The sequence below is a fragment of the Odocoileus virginianus genome, chromosome 20 (genome assembly GCF_023699985.2).
Source record: "Odocoileus virginianus isolate 20LAN1187 ecotype Illinois chromosome 20, Ovbor_1.2, whole genome shotgun sequence".
NCBI lineage: Eukaryota > Metazoa > Chordata > Mammalia > Artiodactyla > Cervidae > Odocoileus > Odocoileus virginianus.
The window spans coordinates 33,948,966-33,966,924 of NC_069693.1; the positions used below are offsets into that span (position 1 = coordinate 33,948,966).

The 17,959-nt window shown below is 42.8% G+C and overlaps 1 pseudogene; it reads left to right on the forward strand.

The window, feature by feature from the left end:
- The first annotated feature begins 3,162 nt into the window (after positions 1-3,162).
- On the forward strand, positions 3,163-3,628 carry LOC110122757 (peptidyl-prolyl cis-trans isomerase A pseudogene; annotated as a pseudogene).
- Positions 3,629-17,959: the final 14,331 nt, after the last annotated feature.

The window sequence follows — 17,959 nt, forward strand, 5'->3', positions numbered from 1 at the left end:
GGATTCTGCAGACAAGGAAACTGAGGCTCAGAATGATTAAAAGAGTGGCTCAAAGTCACAGGGTTTGTTGTGGAGACAATATTCAAGCCAGAGTCCACTAAATTGGAAAGTCTATGTCCTTTTCATTATTGTGGGCTCCCCACCTAGCCTGCTGTACCGCCCCCCACACATAAAATAGATTTCTCTCCTGATCAATACTACCTATTACCTTAAGCTATACCTGCTAAGTATTGATTTACGTGTAGCTTCAAAATGCTCACATCCTATTGGCAGAGGCCAGCCTAGCTGCAGGGGAAAAGATGATCCAAGAAATCCATATACTCCATGATTCTGGTCTGTTTTGTTCCTTGATGCCCAAGACCAATTTACTGTCACGAGCATTCTATTCTGGCTGCCCCAGGCAGTAAGGAAGAAATACAATATTGGGAACTATGTATACACGCTGCCCATATTTGCTGGAATAACCAAAAGAGGGTATGGAAACAATGGAAGATCATATTCAAAGGTCTCTCCTAACAACCCTATTCTCCACCACGTAAGAGGAACAACAGAGTTCCCATCACAGAAGACAAAAGGCATAACCTCTGACATCGGAACCAGGATTTCAAGTTGTGGAACTGAGACATATCAATTTTCTTATGTGTAAAAGGGGTTGTTACGAGGATTCAAAATAATAAGTATAACTTGCCCAGCCCACTGTAAGATAAGTTGAACGCTGCTGCTATTGTAAATATTAGTAGTAGTTACTGTTTCAGCACATGACCACAAGTAACAAGACACTGGCCTGGGAAGTCCTCAACGAACTGTATGGGCTCTTGGAAACCAGTTCCGACAGGAATCCTTTCCCTTCAACATGGGACCATGTACAGTCCAACTCAGACAAATAATCAGGGGTTTGACAAAGCATATGTGAGGAGACAGTGCAATCTTCCCATTCCTTGAGGGGCTACCGATCTGATGAATGATGAGAGTGAGAGTCGGTAATGAGGCATAATGGTAAGAAGCAGTCTCCATTAAATATTTAAATCCCAGTTGCCATTCCCAAAGCCCCAGAACTCACATACTCAGATCTGAAACAAATGAAAAACAAGAGAGCAAGTAAAAAGTTAACCACCCACTTCAGAAATGACTGCATTCGTTCTGATGAGCAGCTACGTAAGTTCTGGTGATTCCCACCCATTTGCCAGCGTGTGACTCTATCCAGAAGGAAAATCTTTAACCACAGCACTATTACAGGATCTTATATCCTGAACCTATGACGACTCTTGTCAAAAGTAAATATCTTGCAAAGGAAACTGAGTCACTGGCTCACAGTTCTATCTATCCCAGGCTCATTCCTGATGCTGAGAGGCCACAGGGCAGTATTTATCTTTCCCCAGTGTGCTTAAGTTTATCTATGACCTGGCCTTCCACCTCCCCATGCCCTGGGTATAAAGGTCGTAAATGTCCTTCTATCTGCCTAGGCTCAGGTCAGCACACAGATTCTGACTCTTATGTTATACTGGTTATTTAACTTTACCTCTCTCATTTTCTTACGTGTAAAGCAGTAGGTCAAGGCATAGTATCCCACCGAGCTCTCAATGCCCTGACACAGGGCAGTACCCCTTCTGAGGTTAATGTGAGGATGTCAGGGGGAGGGATACAGTTAGGAGATATATACAGCTAATGCATCAGGCCTTAAAAGTAACTGGGCTCCATTTGCATTTGAAAGTAACAAAGAGAAAAGGAGAAAATCGTGTTAATAGCCTACAATATCTTGCCAAATAAATTTTAAGGAAAAGTGTCACATTGACTCTTACCTTTGGATCAACTCCTGCAAACCCACCTTGCCCCCCACACCCCACCCTCAAGGCAACAGCACTGTTTGAAGTCAACTCTGTAGCTTAAAATTTAAACAGCTGTATATTTCCCAAGTCTATCCCATCCCTATTATTTTAGTTACTGCAGCTGGTTATTTGACACTCATCTTTGATTCCATCTTCAGCTATCAACCCTTCAATATCTATATTCTTCTTTACCTCTAATCCATCCCAGGGGTCAATTAAAAGCTTCGGACATAAATCTCCTCTCCATTAGCCTACATAGAATTCATTCTCTGTTCATCCTGTCTTAAGTATCTGCATTTTCATGTATCAAAGCTACCTCTGTGGTTTTAACCTTTTTAAAATAAAGTTCTTATTCCCAAACACTAAATGTCTCCCCATGAAGTAAAGGTCCAAATATCTCAGCCTGGTTTTTGAGTATTTTCACAAACCGACCCCAAATGTCCTGCATCACACTCTGTGTCTCCCTCCTTGAATTCTGGAGTCCACTTAAGATAAACTGGCTGCTGGTCCCAGAGTGCACGCCTGGATCCTCTCCTCAACATGTGTGCACGATGTTTCCCACCTGCAAGGAGACCTTCATCCACCATCTGTTCATGTCTAAACCATCCTTCAGCATCAAATGTCACCTTTTCTGAAGACCTCCCTAAACTCCCACACAGAAGGGATCTTTCCCTTCGCTGAACCTCACTGCCCTCTCTCTAGCATTAATTACAATGTGATGACTCCATAGACGGAGTTCTTCACCATTTCACTCAAACTTTTCTTAGTGCAACAAATTAATCTCTGAGGAGTTTGGATCCTGTCCATTTATTAGACCTGGGGTTGTTTATTTAACCTCTTGCTTCATTCACTTACTTGCAAAATGGGGTAAGACTTCCCTGGTGGTCAAGTGGCTATGACTCTGTGCTTCCAATGCAGGGGGCCTGCACTGGTCGGGGAACTAAATCCCACATGCAGCAACTAAAGATCCCATGTGTTGCAACTAAGACCCAATGCAGCCAAATAAAATAAAATAAATTAATAGATAAATAAAATGGGGGTGAGAATGATTCCTACTTCATTTAGGTTAGTATGTGGATGTCGTGAGATAACATGTGACCAGTACTTAGCTGGCTGGCTGACACAGAAGAGCTCACTAAATTTTAGCTTTGGTTCTTGTTTATTTGTTTCTGCGGCAGTTACTCTCCAAAGAGAGTTCCCTCTCTGTAAGTGTGTGCTACCTTCACCCATTACCACTTCTACTACCCCTCCTCTTGAGTCAAGACCTTCCTTGGTCAATAAAATGCAACAGGCCTTGCAGATGCCACCACCCCAGAGCCTTCTATGTTGCCCAGCTATGGTCAGTCCCACTGTGTTCTTCAACACTGCTGACAACAGCGAGTCTTTGGACCACGTCTCCTTTGAGCTGTTTGCAGACAAAGTTCCAAGACAGTGGAAAACTTTCATGATCTGAGCACTGGGGGAGAAGGATAAATCCTGCTCTAACAGAATAATTCTAGGATCTAGGTGCCATGCCATAATGGCACGGGTGGCAAGTCCATCTCTGGGGAGAAATTTGATGATAGAATTTCACCCTGAAATACACAGGTCCTGGCCTCTTGTCCGTGGCAAACACAGGCCCCAACACAAACGGTTTGCCATTTTTCATCTGCACGGCTAAGACTAAGTGGTGGGATAGCAAGCATGTGGTCTTTGGCAAGGTGAAGGAGGTCATGAATATTGTGGAAGCCATAGAAAGCTTTGGGTCCAGAAACAGCAATACCAGCAAGAAGATCACCACCGTTGACTGTGGACAAATCTAATAAATTTGGCTTTTTTTATCCTTAAAAGTAAATAAATAAAATGCAACAGAAGTGATATCACTTCTGGTCTTCTCCTTTAAAAAGTCAGGCAGCTTCTGCCCTCTCCCTGGTAAAACCAGGCACCTCGCTGTAAAGAAACTTGAACTAGACTATTGGATGATGAGACCACAAGAAAGAGAAAGGCCATATGGAAGAGCACTGAGATGCCAGACATGTAAGTGATGCCATATTGGATCTTCCAGCCAAGCTCAATAGCCAGCTGAATGCATGTGCATGAGAGACTCCCCAAGCAAGACAAGCAGAAAAACTGCCCATTTGAGCCTCAGAAACCTTAAAGTCAGCCCTGGATTTACGGGAAATCATAAATTACTATATAGATAACTAAAACAACATCTATCCACTTTCCCCTCTACTAGACCATGAGCTCCTTATGGGTAAGGGTCATATCAAATTTACATTTGTATCATCAGCTCCTAAACAGACAGAAGCTTGAATTAATTCATATATTAATACACTAGTGGAGTATGTGAGTGGCTAAGGCAGAGTTGTTTGAACGGAAAGCTACTGAATGAATTATTTCCTATCTCTTTATGAGGATACTGGACATACAGAATCAAAGCCCAGGGTACAAAAACATTAATACAATCTGACAGCCTAAGCAAGAGGACCCCATTTTCGAAAGCTCCAGGCTCAGCATCTTGGTTAAACACTTCCCTTTCAAAACAACCTGGATCCATGTCAACTTTAAGACACTGGCAACCTGGGCAGCCTGAGGAAAGGAAATGGGAAACTTGGATTTATTGCACCAAATTGAAACTGCAGAGGGAAACAGACGGGAGATAAAATGCTCCGTGATGTTGACATTTTTCCACCCATTCAAGCAGTGATTGCTGCTCACCATCTGTCCTGGCTCCAGAGAGTTGGGTCTTTGAGTATTGAAAGAGCTTCCTTCTGTCACTTCTGCAGAATGATATCAAATGTATCACCTCTTAAGATTATATCTCATCTAACAGAGTCTAGCTCTGTCCCTTTAAGCCTGACAGCCCATCCCCAGATCAAAAGACCTAAAAAGAAGTTATCACATCCAGCTTTTTCTCTTTCTCAAATTTTGTCCTAAACCATAACCCTCCTGTTTTTACATCTCTTTTGTCTTAAAAATCTTGCCTATATCCTCAGACTCTTACTAGGCACCAGAGGTTCTGATCCCAAGCTCTTTGCCAACCACAATGATTTATTTTCCCATGAACTTTCCAACTTCCGGTTATATGAACAAAGTGAAACCATACCACCTCAGTCATACCACCTTCTGGCCAAAGCATCCAGAGTAAACCCTTGTGATCTCTATAATTTCTGGGCATTACACATGAGATCTCAAATGAAGCCCACATTCCATCGCTGGAAAACATTTTACACGAATCCTTTGGAAATGGGTTATGAAGAGAAACAAAAGGATCAAGGATATGATCCTGTTAACTTGAGTAGATGTGAATGAAACCCCATGCCAGATGCACTTGATAGTTTTCACTCTTAACTTGTCATCAAGTGAAAAGTCATGTCCTCCACAATAATTTTTGCTAATTCTCAAGGTTCTTATACTCTCACTGTCACTCCAGGCTGCAGTTCCCTGAATCTAATGAATTCTTGTTCCTAGTTCTAATAATGCCACATGTACATGTACTGAGCCTCAAATACCTTTCTTACATCATAAAATGCTTCTTGAGTCGTTCATATGTGAGTGCAACAAAACCCAGTCACTGTGGTCTAGGACATAATAACCCAGTGAAAGGACAGAAAGAAAAAAAACAAAACAGTAGACAAACACAGCATTGAACACTCCTCCAGGAAAAGTCAAATGTGCTTTGCAGAGCAGCACCTCATCCTGGAGGTGAGTTGGGAGAACAGAACAAGATTCCCAGGGAAACAAAAAGGAGGAGATACTTACACTCAAAGTATGAGCCATTAAAACAGACCAATCCCAAGTTACAGCTAGACATTTCAGTATGTCTCAATAATTGATGCAACAAATGGACAGGAAATCAGCAAAGAGGTGGTAGATTTGAACAGCTATCAACCAGCTTGACCTGAGGGACACTTACAAAACACTCAACCCAACAATGTCAGGATACACATTCTGCTCAAATGCATACAGAACAGACACCAACAAAAGCCCTATACTGGGTCATACCCCAAATCTCAGTTATTTCTAAAGGACTCAACTCCAAAAAGTATTTTTCTCTGACCACAAAAAAAATTAAATTAGAAATCAATAACAGAAAGATTTCTGAAAAAAATCCCCAAAGTTTTTAAAACTAAATACATATATAAGGAATCCACAGGTCAAAAACAAATCAAAAGGGAAATTAGAAAATACTTTGAACAGGAGGAAAATGAAAATATGAGAATTTATGGAATGTCACCAAAGCAGAGAAATTTATAAGACAAAATGCTTATATTAGAAAAGAAAAATCAATTTCACTTTCCACATTAAAAATTAGAAGTAGAAGATAAAATTAAACCCACATTAAGCAGAAGAAAGGATATACTAAAGACCAAACTGGAAATAAATGAAACAGAAAACAAAAAGGCAATAGAAAAAAAAAAATGAAGCCAAAGTTGCTTCTCTGAGATCAGTAAAATTAATAAAACTCAAGGCATAATGATTAAGAGAAAAAGAGAAAAGACACAAATTGTCAACATAATTAATAAAAAGAGCTACAACATTTAAATTTCTACAGGGAATTCTCTGGCAGTCCAGTGGTAGAACTTGTTATTTTCACTGGGGGGACCCAGGTTCCATCCCTGGTCTGGGAACTAAGATCCTGCAAGCCATATGGTACAGTCAAAAATAAAAAAGTAAATTTCTACAGATATTAAAGGAAAAAAGCAAATACAGGGGACTTCCCTGATGGTCCCGTGGTTAAGACACTGCACTTCCAATCAAGAGGCATGGGTTTGATCCCTAGCTGGGGAACTAAGATCCCACATGCCACTCACTCAAGAAATAAATAAATAAAATTTTAAAAATAAAAGTAAATATAATGAACAACCTTATGACAATAAATACAAAAACTTAGATGAAATGGACAAATTCCTTAGACGACACAAATGACCAAAGCTCATTAAAGAAAACATATGGCAACCTAAAAATGTCTATCAATGAAAGGAACCTAAACCATAACTTAAAACACCCCATCAAAGGAGAATGGACATTGTATACGTATGGCTGAGTCTCTTCACTTTTCACCTGAAACTATCACAGCATTGTTAATCAGCTATACCCCAATATGAAATAAAAATTTTTTAAAAATAAATAAGGTAAAAAAATAAATAAATAAATAAATAAATAAATAAATAAGGTATTGTATACACAGGGGGGAAAAAAAGTATACATACATCCCAATGTTCATTGCAGCACTGTTTACAATAGCCAAGACATGGAAGCAATCTAAGTGTCCCTCGACAGTGGATAAAGATGTGGTGCAATGGAAGATACAATGGACTATCACTCAATGATCAAAGAGAATGAAATAATGCCATCTGCAGGAACATGGATGGATCTGGAGATCATCATACTAAGTGAAGTGAGAGAAAGAAAAGTAGCATACGATATCACTTATATGTGAAATTTTTAGAAGTGGTACAAACGAACTTATTTACAAAACAGAAACAGACTCACAGGCTTAGAGAAAGAACTGATAGTAACAGACGGGTGCAGGGGGTAGACAGGGGGAAGCGTTGAAGGAGGGATAGATTGGGAATTTAGGACTGATATGTACACGCTGCTATATTTAAAACAGATAAGCAACAAGGACCTACTGTTTAGCACAGGGAACTCTGCTCAATATTCTATAATAACCTAACTGGGAAAAGAATTTGAAAAAGATAGATATATGTATATGTTTAACTGAATCACTTTGCTGTACATATAAAACTAATAAAACATTGTTAACTATCCAATATAAAGTAAAAATTTTCTTAAATAGTAGCTGCACCATTAAAAAAGAAAACTCCAGGCCAGATGACTTCCCAGTGTGTTCTATCAAATATTTAAAGAAGAAATAATGTCAATTCAATACAAACTCTTCCAAAAATTGAGAAAGGACTACTTGCTAACTTATTCTGAGGCCAGCAGTACCCTAACAACAAAATCAGAAAAAAACATTACAAGAAAAGAAACAGACCAATATTCCTCTTGAACATAGATGCAAAAATTCTAAACAAAACTTTAGCAAATCAAAACCAACAATATATTAAATCGATAATATATCAGGACTATGTGGGATTTTTCCAAGGAAGGCAGGGTTATTTTAACATTCAAAATTCAATCAATGTAATTTACTATGTTACATAGTAAACTAACTGAAGACAAAAAAACACATGATAATCTTAATAGCCACAGAAAAAGCATTTGCCAAAATCCAACATCCAATCCTGATTTAAAAAAAAAAAAAAACCTCTGGAAACAAGAAACAGAAGAGAAAAACTTCTTCAATCTGAGAAAAGTCATCCACATACACAGACACAAACACATACAAAAACAGTTAACACCATACTGAATGGTGAAAAACTTGAATGTTTTCCCCCTAAGATCAAGAACAAGTCAAGGATTTCCACTGTCATCACTTCTACCAAACACTGTACTGGAAGTTCTAGACAGTGTAATCAAGCAAGAAAAAGAAATAAACAGCATCCAGATTGTAAAGGAAGAAGGGAGATGTGAATCTTTATTCACAGATAGTATGATAACCTATTTGGAAAAAGACAAAATCAACCAAAAACCTACTAGAATAAATAGATGAGTATAGGAAAGGTGTAGGATTCAAGACCAATACAAAAAAATCAATTATATTTGTATATGCTATCTACAGTTGGAATCTGAATTTTTAAAAATATCACTTAAAACAGGTAAAATATTAATTAGGGATAAACCAGAAAAAGATGGGAAAGACCCAAACAGTGAAAACAAACGTTGCTGAGAGAAATTATGGATGAATTAAACAAATGGAGAGCTATACTTTGACCATGGGTCAGAAGACTCAGTATTGTTAAGACATCAATTCTCCTCCAAACTCATCTGCAGATTCAAAGCAATCTCAATCAAAATCCTAGCAGACATTTTTGTGGACATTGATAAGGTAACTCTAGAATTCATACGAAAAGATAAAGAGCCTAGAATAACCAAAAACAACTTAGAAAAAGAACAAATTTGAAGAACTAACATAATTCATTTTAAGAGTTTTTTTTCTTTTAAACTAGAGTGATCAAATAAGCATGGCTTTCTATAAAAACAGACAAACAGAATAGTGAGTCCAGAAAAAAAAACCTACACATATATGAACAGCTGGATTTTTACAAAGGCACACAGACAATGCAGAAAGGATAGTCTTAACAACAAACAGTGCTGTAACAACTGAACATAAATATACTCTCTGGCAACTCTCGACCTTGGTTTCCATCAGCTAGCAACTTACTGGGCACCCTGCCAGTCAGCCAGGAACCCACTCTGCATTCTGCCCTGCTCCCCACTGCTGACCACCACCCAGCTTGCCTCCCCTGCGTAAATCATTCATTCCAGTTGCTCACTCAGCCCCTACAGACAGCTGAGGAGGGCACCCCCAGGGACTCTCTCCAGATCTGTGGCCCCCTGGGCCTGCCATAACTGCTGCCATCCCCCCTGCAGTGACCAGGAGAGAATTTCTGGATCCTGCCGGGGTGCAGATCTGAAGCGAGACCCACTGACATGCAGGGCCGGACAGCCAGGGCCTGGGCAGTGAGCTATCACCCCGGCTCCTCTCCGAGCCCCAGGTCCTACTTACAGAGCCTTCCCAGAAATTGGACACGAGTCAAGCTCTGGTTAAAAAATGGGTCCTTACCACAAATGCCCACAGGGCCTAGGCCTGGAAGTTGAACCAGTGGAGGGTCAAGGAGAAGACAACAGAGGCTGGAGGGGATAGAGGCAAACTACACAGAACCCATCCCGGTGGCAGCTGACTCCTGCCTCCCCTGACACGAACCGGTACTGTCACAGCCTGGCTTTTTAAGGAGAAGATGGGAATCCAGATTTTCACGTGTAACTGTCTGAGTTCTAAGTGTCGTCAGTGAATCTAAAGTAAAAGAAAAGCCACAAGAGGCCAACACCCCAGTCTGAAGCCACATTCAGCCTCAGATGCCAGCAGATCCCAGGTTAAACCCTTGCAGGCGTGGGATCAGCTCTGGTCCTGGGTGTCTGCGAGGGCAGGTGTGAGCTGGAGGAGCCCCAGGCAGGGCTTTTTGCTTCCATCTGGGGACAGCAGCCCAGCCCTAGCTCAACTTCCCAGCTGCCTTCCCCGGCCAGGGCCAGACTCCTGAAGTAGCTATTGTCTCAGCCCCGCCACCTGGAAGAAAAAGTGATGAGACTGGCAAAACCTACCACATATGATGAGAGCAAACACGGCCATGCCTTTGCACTTCTGCTAGGTGACGGACGGTCTTGCTCAAGATAAGCCCTCTGAACCTGGGGAGAGAAATGGCAAGCGGTTAGAGTGGAGACTTGCCACCCTTCTCCACAAAGGCCACCCTATCAGCCCATGCCCCCAGCTAAGCACTTTTCTGGCCACCCTCAAAATATCTGTGGTGGCCCAGCTCGTTTCCCCAGGGTCCTCTGCACCCCACACATGCGTTTCCACCTCTGTTTTGAGTCTTGGCTCTTTCAGAAGGTTCATCTGATGATATCAGCCCACTGAAAACACAAGGAACCCCTTCGGAGACCACTTAGCTTGTGCATCGCTTCCACGTGAGCTGCTCTTCCGCAGAAAGCTGAAATCTGCAAACGTCTTCCACGTTCCCCCTCCATTTTCCCAGAAGACCCGCCCCATCCAGGCCCTGTAGTTTTATCAAAGGCCTGGAGCCCAGAAGCTTCTGGAAGGAAAGACACCTTGACCACAGCTTCCCCACCCTGAAAGTCAATTAGGAAAGCACATCGGAAAGGACTGGGGTGGTCCCCTTCTGGGCCCATGAGCAGAAAGGGCCCGGGAGGATGCGGCTGGAGGGCGGAAGGTGTGGGCTGGGAGGGAGGTCCCGGAGCCCCGCGGCCCTAACCCCTCCACCCTGTGGGTCCCACCACCGCGGAAATGGTGTCACCTTGCAGCCAGCTACACGGGGCCAGGTCGGCGGTGGGCCGGGCCAGCGCTGTGCTCGGGGCCTCGCGTGCCTGACTCTCCCGTTCTCACGACCAGCTCGGGCAGGACACATGCCGCGGAGCTGAGATGCCAGCACGGCTCCTGCTGAAGCCACCTCGGAGGGCCCCCTTGACGCCCTCCTTTCTCTCCGGGCCCAAACCTCGGCCTGCTTTGCACGCCCTGTGTCACCTGCTCCAACCGCGGGAGCCACGAAGACGGACCGCAGCCTGGGTCATCCCCGGAACCGGGGCCCAGGCCGGAGCCCACACCCCGGGCACAGGCGGCCTCTTCGCCCACTGGACCCCACCTCCGCCTGCCTCCCGCACGCACGCAGAGTCACCGGCCTCATGCAGCAGGGTCCCCCGACCCCCGGGGCGCCCAGAGCAGGCTCAGGGGTGTGCATGCCTTCTTAGCGGCCGCAGGCCCGGCGTCCAGGCGCCGCTCCGTGTCCCCTGCCCTTCTCCCCAGGAAACAACCGTCGCCCGTGCGCGTCCGCCCTCCGCCGCCTCTGCCTGGCAGCTGCAGGGAAGGACCGGCCCCCACAGGCCACGTGCTCGCGGCGTGCGTCCCCGGAAGGAGGCGGGCCCGGGAGTCCGACGCCCTGGAAATGGCAGCCTGGAGAAGCAGCTACTCCTGCCCGGATCCTCCCAGCACCGTGGTGACCGCCTCCCAGACCACACGGCAGGCTTGACGGCCGAGGGTTCTGCAGCCAGCACACACCTGACTGGTGCCCGGTCGGAGACCCGCGTGCCCCCGAGAAAACCCATCGGCCAACTGCAGGGACGGGCGACCCAACACAACACAGCGTCCAGGGTGTCGGGTGGGGCGTGGGGCTGAGCGCAGACTGAAGAGGGTCTGGGGAGGCCTGTGACTCCGAGCTTCTGTAAATTAACTAATCACTACCCGCTGCACAGATCTCCTTTGAAATTCACTTTGGGTTGGTTTTCTTGTTTTTTAGAGTAAAATTATTCCACAATGTTGTGTTAGTTTCTGTGCAACAAAGTGAAATTTGAAAAATAAAATTAGGTCATCTTATCAAAGACAGAGAGGAAGGAAGGGATCTCAAACAAACAAGCTAATTGTACACCTCAAGGAAATGGAAAAAGAGAATAAACTAAAGTTAGGAGAAGGAATAAAGATGAGGGTGGGAATAAATGAAATAGATAATAGAAAAACAATAGAAAATATTCATGAAACTCAGATCTGGGTTTTGGTTTTTTTAAATGATGAAGAAAGTTTGACAAATCTCTAGGTAGACTAGGAAAAAAGACTCAATTATAAATGAAAGAAGAGACATTACAACTAATATTATAGAAATGCAAAGGATCATAGAAGACTACCACAAACATTTATTTATACGGCCACAAATTGGACAACCTAGGAGAAGCAGACAAATTCCTGGAAACACACAACCTACCAAGAATGAATAATGAAGAAATGGAGAATCTGGACAGACCATTAATGAGTACGGAGATTGAATCACTAATCAAAAATCTTGCAACACAGAGAAGAACAGGCCCTGATGAATCCACCAATTAATTCTACCAAATATTTAAAGAAGAATTAATGTCAAGCCTTCTCAAACTCTTCCAAAAATTTAAGAAGAGGGAACACTTCCAAACTCATTTTAAAAGAACAGCATTACTCTGATACCAAAGCCAAAGACATTACAAGAAAAGAAAATTACAGGTCAAGATCTCTGATGAATATACATGCAAAAATCCTTAAAATACTAGCAAATTAAATCCAACAACACATTAAAAGGGTCATATACCATGACCAAGTGAAATTTATCCCTGAATGCAAGGATTGTTCAATATACACAAATCAGTAAGTATGGTATAGCACATTAACAAAATAAAGGACAAAAATCATAGGATCATTTCAGTAGATGCAGAAAAGGCATTTGACAAAATCCAATACCCATTCATTATAAGAACTCTCAACAAAATGAGTATGGAGGGAACATAATAACATAAAGGCCACGTATGACAGCTAACATTATACTAAGTGGTAAAAAACTGAAAGCTTTTTCTCTAAGATCAGGAACAAGACAAGGGTGCCCATTCGGACCACTTTTACCCAATACAGTTATGGAACTCCTACTCAGAGCATTTAGGCAGGGAAAAGAAATAAAGGCATCCAAATTGTAAAGGAAGAAGTAAAAATGCCTCTGTTTACAGAGGACATGATATTATATAAAGGAAACCCTAAAGAGTCTGCCAGAAAAAAAAATGCTAGTAGTAATATACAAATTCAGTAAAGATGCAGGATGTAAAATCATACTCAAAAACCAGCTGCATTTCTACCCAGTGGTTTAAATCCTCTGGGCCACATTGGGGTTGTCAGCAAAAAAGAAGCGAGAACAAATGAACCCTTGCTAGAATATGATGGAGAAGATTCAATTCTCTAAAATTCTTAGAAGAATACCTGGGTGGGGGTGGGGAGTTTCTAAAGTGATTTTTATAAGTCCCTGTCTCCTGCCCAGGATTTCTAAAGGAACTGAACCTGTTCTTTGGACAGCGAAGGGTGATTCCAGCAGGCAGATGGGAACTGAACACCACAAGTATCAATAAATAAGTCTTGGATGTCACTTTACAGTCTTTTTGGAAGCCAGATGGAGGGGGGGTAGGTAATGAGAATTTCCTTCCACAGGCTCTCTGTGATCCGCAGCCACAGCAATAAGATCCCAGGATCCTCATCTCCAGGGCTCTCTGCCACTGGTCCCCAGTCTCATAAATCCAAGAGGAACCAAATCATGTGCCCGAACTCTCCATCTATCGGTGACAGAACCCAACCGCTCTTCCCTACTGGACACACACACACCCCTTCCAATGTTCACCTGCTTTTCTGACCCGTCAGCTACTCTACTCAGAAAAGTAATGGTATTAGTTTTTTGAAATTTTGATCAGAAGTCAAGGGAGACATTCAGGTCACCATCACTGTCACAAATATTTACCAGAAGGAGAAACATAGCAAGGTAATATGTTGAAATATTTAATCTCTATTGTATGTTTCCCAATTCCATGTCCTAGGAGATGAACAAATAATTGGTCATGTTACCATTGCCTCAGGAGAAAAACAAGGCTAAGTTTAAATCAGACAGAATTTTTATCTGAATGTTAACCCTCAGGAAGAAGAGGATTAAGAGGTATGGACACCTTAGGGCTTGTAATGGGTAATTTTATGTGTCAATTTGACATCCGATGCTGTAAAGAGCAATATTGCATAGGAACCTGGAATGTTAGGTCCATGAATCAAGGCAAATTGGAAGTGGTCAAACAGGAGATGGCAAGAGTGAATGTTGACATTCTAGGAATCAGCGAACTAAAATGGGACAGGAATGGGTGAATTTAACTTAGATGACCATTTTATCTTCTGCTGTGGGCAGGAATCCCTTAGAAGAAATGGAGTAGCCATCGTGGTCAACAAAAGAGTCCGAAATGCAGTACTTGGATGCAATCTCAAAAATGACAGAATGTCCGTTTCCAAGGCAAACCATTCAGTATCACAGTGATCCAAGCCTATGCCTCAACCAGTAACACTGAAGAAGCTGAGGTTGCACGGTTCTATGAAGACCTACAACACCTTTTAGAACTAACACCCAAAAAAGGTGTCCTTTTTATTATAGGGGACTGGAATGCAAAAGTAGGAAGTCAAGAAACACCTGGAGTAACAGGCAAATTTGGCCTTGGAGTATGAAATGAAGCAGGGCAAAGGCTAATAGAGTTTTGCCAGGAGAATGCACTGGTCATAGCAAACACCCTCTTCCAACAACACATGGACATCACCAGATGGTCAACACCGAAATCATATTGATTATATTCTTTGCAGCCAACGATGGAGAAGCTCTATACAGTCAGAAAAAGCAAGACTAGGAGCTGATTGTGGCTCAGATCATGAACTCCTTATTGCCAAATTCAGACTTAAATTGAAGAAAGTAGGGAAACCCACTAGACCATTCAGGTATGACCTAAATCAAACCCCTTATGACTCTACAGTGGAAGTGAGAAATTTAAGGGACTGGATCTGATAGACAGAATGCCTGATGAACTATGGATGGAGGTTCGTGACATTGTACAGGAGACAGGGATCAAGATCATCCCCATGGAAAAGAAATGCAAAAAGGCAAAATCGTTGTCTGAGGAGGCCTTACAAATAGCTGTGAAACAAAGAGAAGCGAAAAGCAAAGGAGAAAAGGAGAGATATTCCTATTTGAACACAGAGTTCCAAAGAATAGCAAGGAGAGATAAGAAAGCCTTCCTCAGCGATCAATGCAAAGAAATAGAGGAAAACAACAGAATGGGAAAGACTAGAGATCTCTTCAAGAAAATTAGAGATACCAAGGGAACATTTCAGGCAAAGATGGGTCCGATAAAGGACAGAAATGGTATGGACCTAACAAAAGCAGAAGCTATTAAGAAGAGGTGGCAAGAATACACAGAAGAACTGTACAAAAAAGATCTTCATGACCCAGATAATCACGACGGTGTGATCACTCACCTAGAGCCAGACATCCTGGAATGTGAAGTCAAGTGGGCCTTAGAAAGCATCACTATGAACAAAGCTAGTGGAGGTGATGGGATTCCAGTTGAGCTATTTCAAATCCTGAAAGATGATGCTGTGAAAGTGCTGCACTCAATATGCCAGCAAATTTGGAAAACTCAGCAGTGGCCACAGGACTGGAAAAGGTCCGTTTTCATTCCAATCCCAAAGAAAGGCAATCCCAAAGAATGTTCAAACTACCACACAATTGTACTCATCTAACACGCTAGTAAAGTAATGCTCAAAATTCTCCAAGCCAGGCTTCAGCAATACATGAACTGTGAACTGCCAGATGTTCAAGCTGGTTTTAGAAAAGGCAGAGGAACCAGAGATCAAATTACCAACGTCCGCTGGATCATCGAAAAAGCAAGAGAGTTCCAGAAAAAAAATCTATTTCTGCTTTATTGACTACACCAAAGCCTTCAACTGTGTGGATCACAATAAACTGTGGAAAATCTGAAAGAGATGGGCATACCAGACCGCCTGACCTGACTCTTGAGAAACCTATATGCAGGTCAGGAAGCAACAGTTAGAACTGGACATGGAACAACAGACTGGTTCCAAATAGGAAAAGGAGTGTGTCAGGCTGTATGTTGTCACCTTGCTTATTTAACTTATATGCAGAGTACATCATGAGAAATGCTGGGCTGGAAGAAGCACAAGCTGGAATCAAGATTGCCGGGAGAAATATCAATAACCTGAGATATGCAGATGACACCACCCTTACGGCAGAAAGTGAAGAGGAACTAAAAAGCCTCCTGATGAAAGTGAAAGAGGAAAGTGAAAAAGTTGGCTTAAAACTCAACGTTCAGAAAACTAAGATCATGGCATCTGGTCCCATCACTTCATGGGAAATAGATGGGGAAATAGTGGAAACAGTGTCAGACTTTATTTTGGGGGGCTCCAAAATCACTGCAGATGGTGATTGCAACCATGAAATTAAAAGACGCTTAATCCTTGGAAGGAAAGTTATGATAAACCTAGATAGCATATTAAAAAGCAGAGACATTACTTTGCCAACAAAGGTCCGTCTAGTCAAGGCTATGGTTTTTCCAGTAGTCATGTATGGATGTGAGAGTTGGACTGTAAAGAAAGCTGAGTGCCGAAGAAGTGATGCTTTTGAACTGTGGTGCTGGAGAAGACTCTTGAGGGTCCCTTGGAGTGCAAGGAGATCCAACCAGTCCATCCTAAAGGAGATCAGTCCTGGGTGTTCATTGGAAGGACTGGTCCTGAAGCTGAAACTCCAGTACTTTGGCCACCTCATGCGAAGAGTTAACTCATTGGAAAAGACCCTGATGCTGGGAGGGATTGGGGGCAGGAGGAGAAGGGGACGACAGAGGATGAGATGGCTGGATGGCATCACCAACTCGATGGACATGAGTTTGAGTAAACTCCGGGAGTTGGTGATGGACAGGGAGGTCTGGCGTGCTGCGATTCATGGGGTCGCAAAGAGTCAGACACGACTGAGCAATTGAACTGAACTGAACTGAAGGGATGAGACCAAACAGCTGGTAAGACATTATTTCTGGGTGTGTCTGCAACAGTGTTTCCAGGAAAGATTGGCATATGAATCAGCAGTTGAGTAAAGAAGATTGCCCTCCCCAGTGTGGGTGGGCAGCATCCTATCCATTAAGAGCCTGAATTGGGACTTCCCTGGTGGTCCAATGGCTAAGACTCTGCATTCAGTGCAGGGTGCCCAGGCTCGATCCCTAGTCAGAGAACTAGATCTCACATGCCACAACTAAGAGTTTGTCTGCCACAACTGAAAGCTCCCTCGTGTCGCAACTAACACCTGGTACACCCAAATAAATAATTTTTTTAAAAGAGCCTGAATTGAACAAAAAGGTAAAGGAAGGGCAAATTTGCTTTTTTGCTTGAACTTATCTTCTCCTCTCCTCAGACATCAACACTTCTGGTCCTCCTGACATTCACTTTACTGCAATGGTCTGGAACACAATGTGCGATCTCTCTGAGTTATGCCTGTATTATTTTTTTTTCCTTACATGTCCAAAGTCGAGTGAAAGGGTTAGTAAGGGTTTGGGTAGATGTCCTTACATTGCTTGGCATTCTGTAAAGTTTTGGGTGAACAGGCAGAGCACAGATGATTTTTTAGGGCAGAGAAGATATTCTGGACCATACATAATGATGGATACACGTCATTATAACTTTGTCCAAGTCTGTAGAAGGTACAGCCCTAAGAATGAGCCCTCATGTAAACTGTGGACCTTGGATGATTAGCATGTAGGTTCATAGGTTGTAACAAATGTAACACTCATGTGGGAGATGTTGATAATGAGGGAAGTTAGGTGTCTAAGAAGGGATACAGGGGCGATAAGGGAAAATGGACCTTCTACTCAGTGTCGCTGTGAATCTAAAACTACTCTGAAACAGTATTAAATAAAGTAAATATGACATACATTCTACTCCACAATACATCTATCTTGGCTCAGTTTATAATTTTTTTTAATTACTTTCTGGCAAAATCGCTTAATCCTCTTCCAAAAGCAGAATGGGGACAGCTCAGCCTTTGCAGGGTCCTGCGTGGCGCATTCTGAGAAGCTACCCCGAGGTGGCAGCATCCACCCACAGACGCTACAATCAGCCTAGCCCGTGTCTGCAGCAAGGGGAT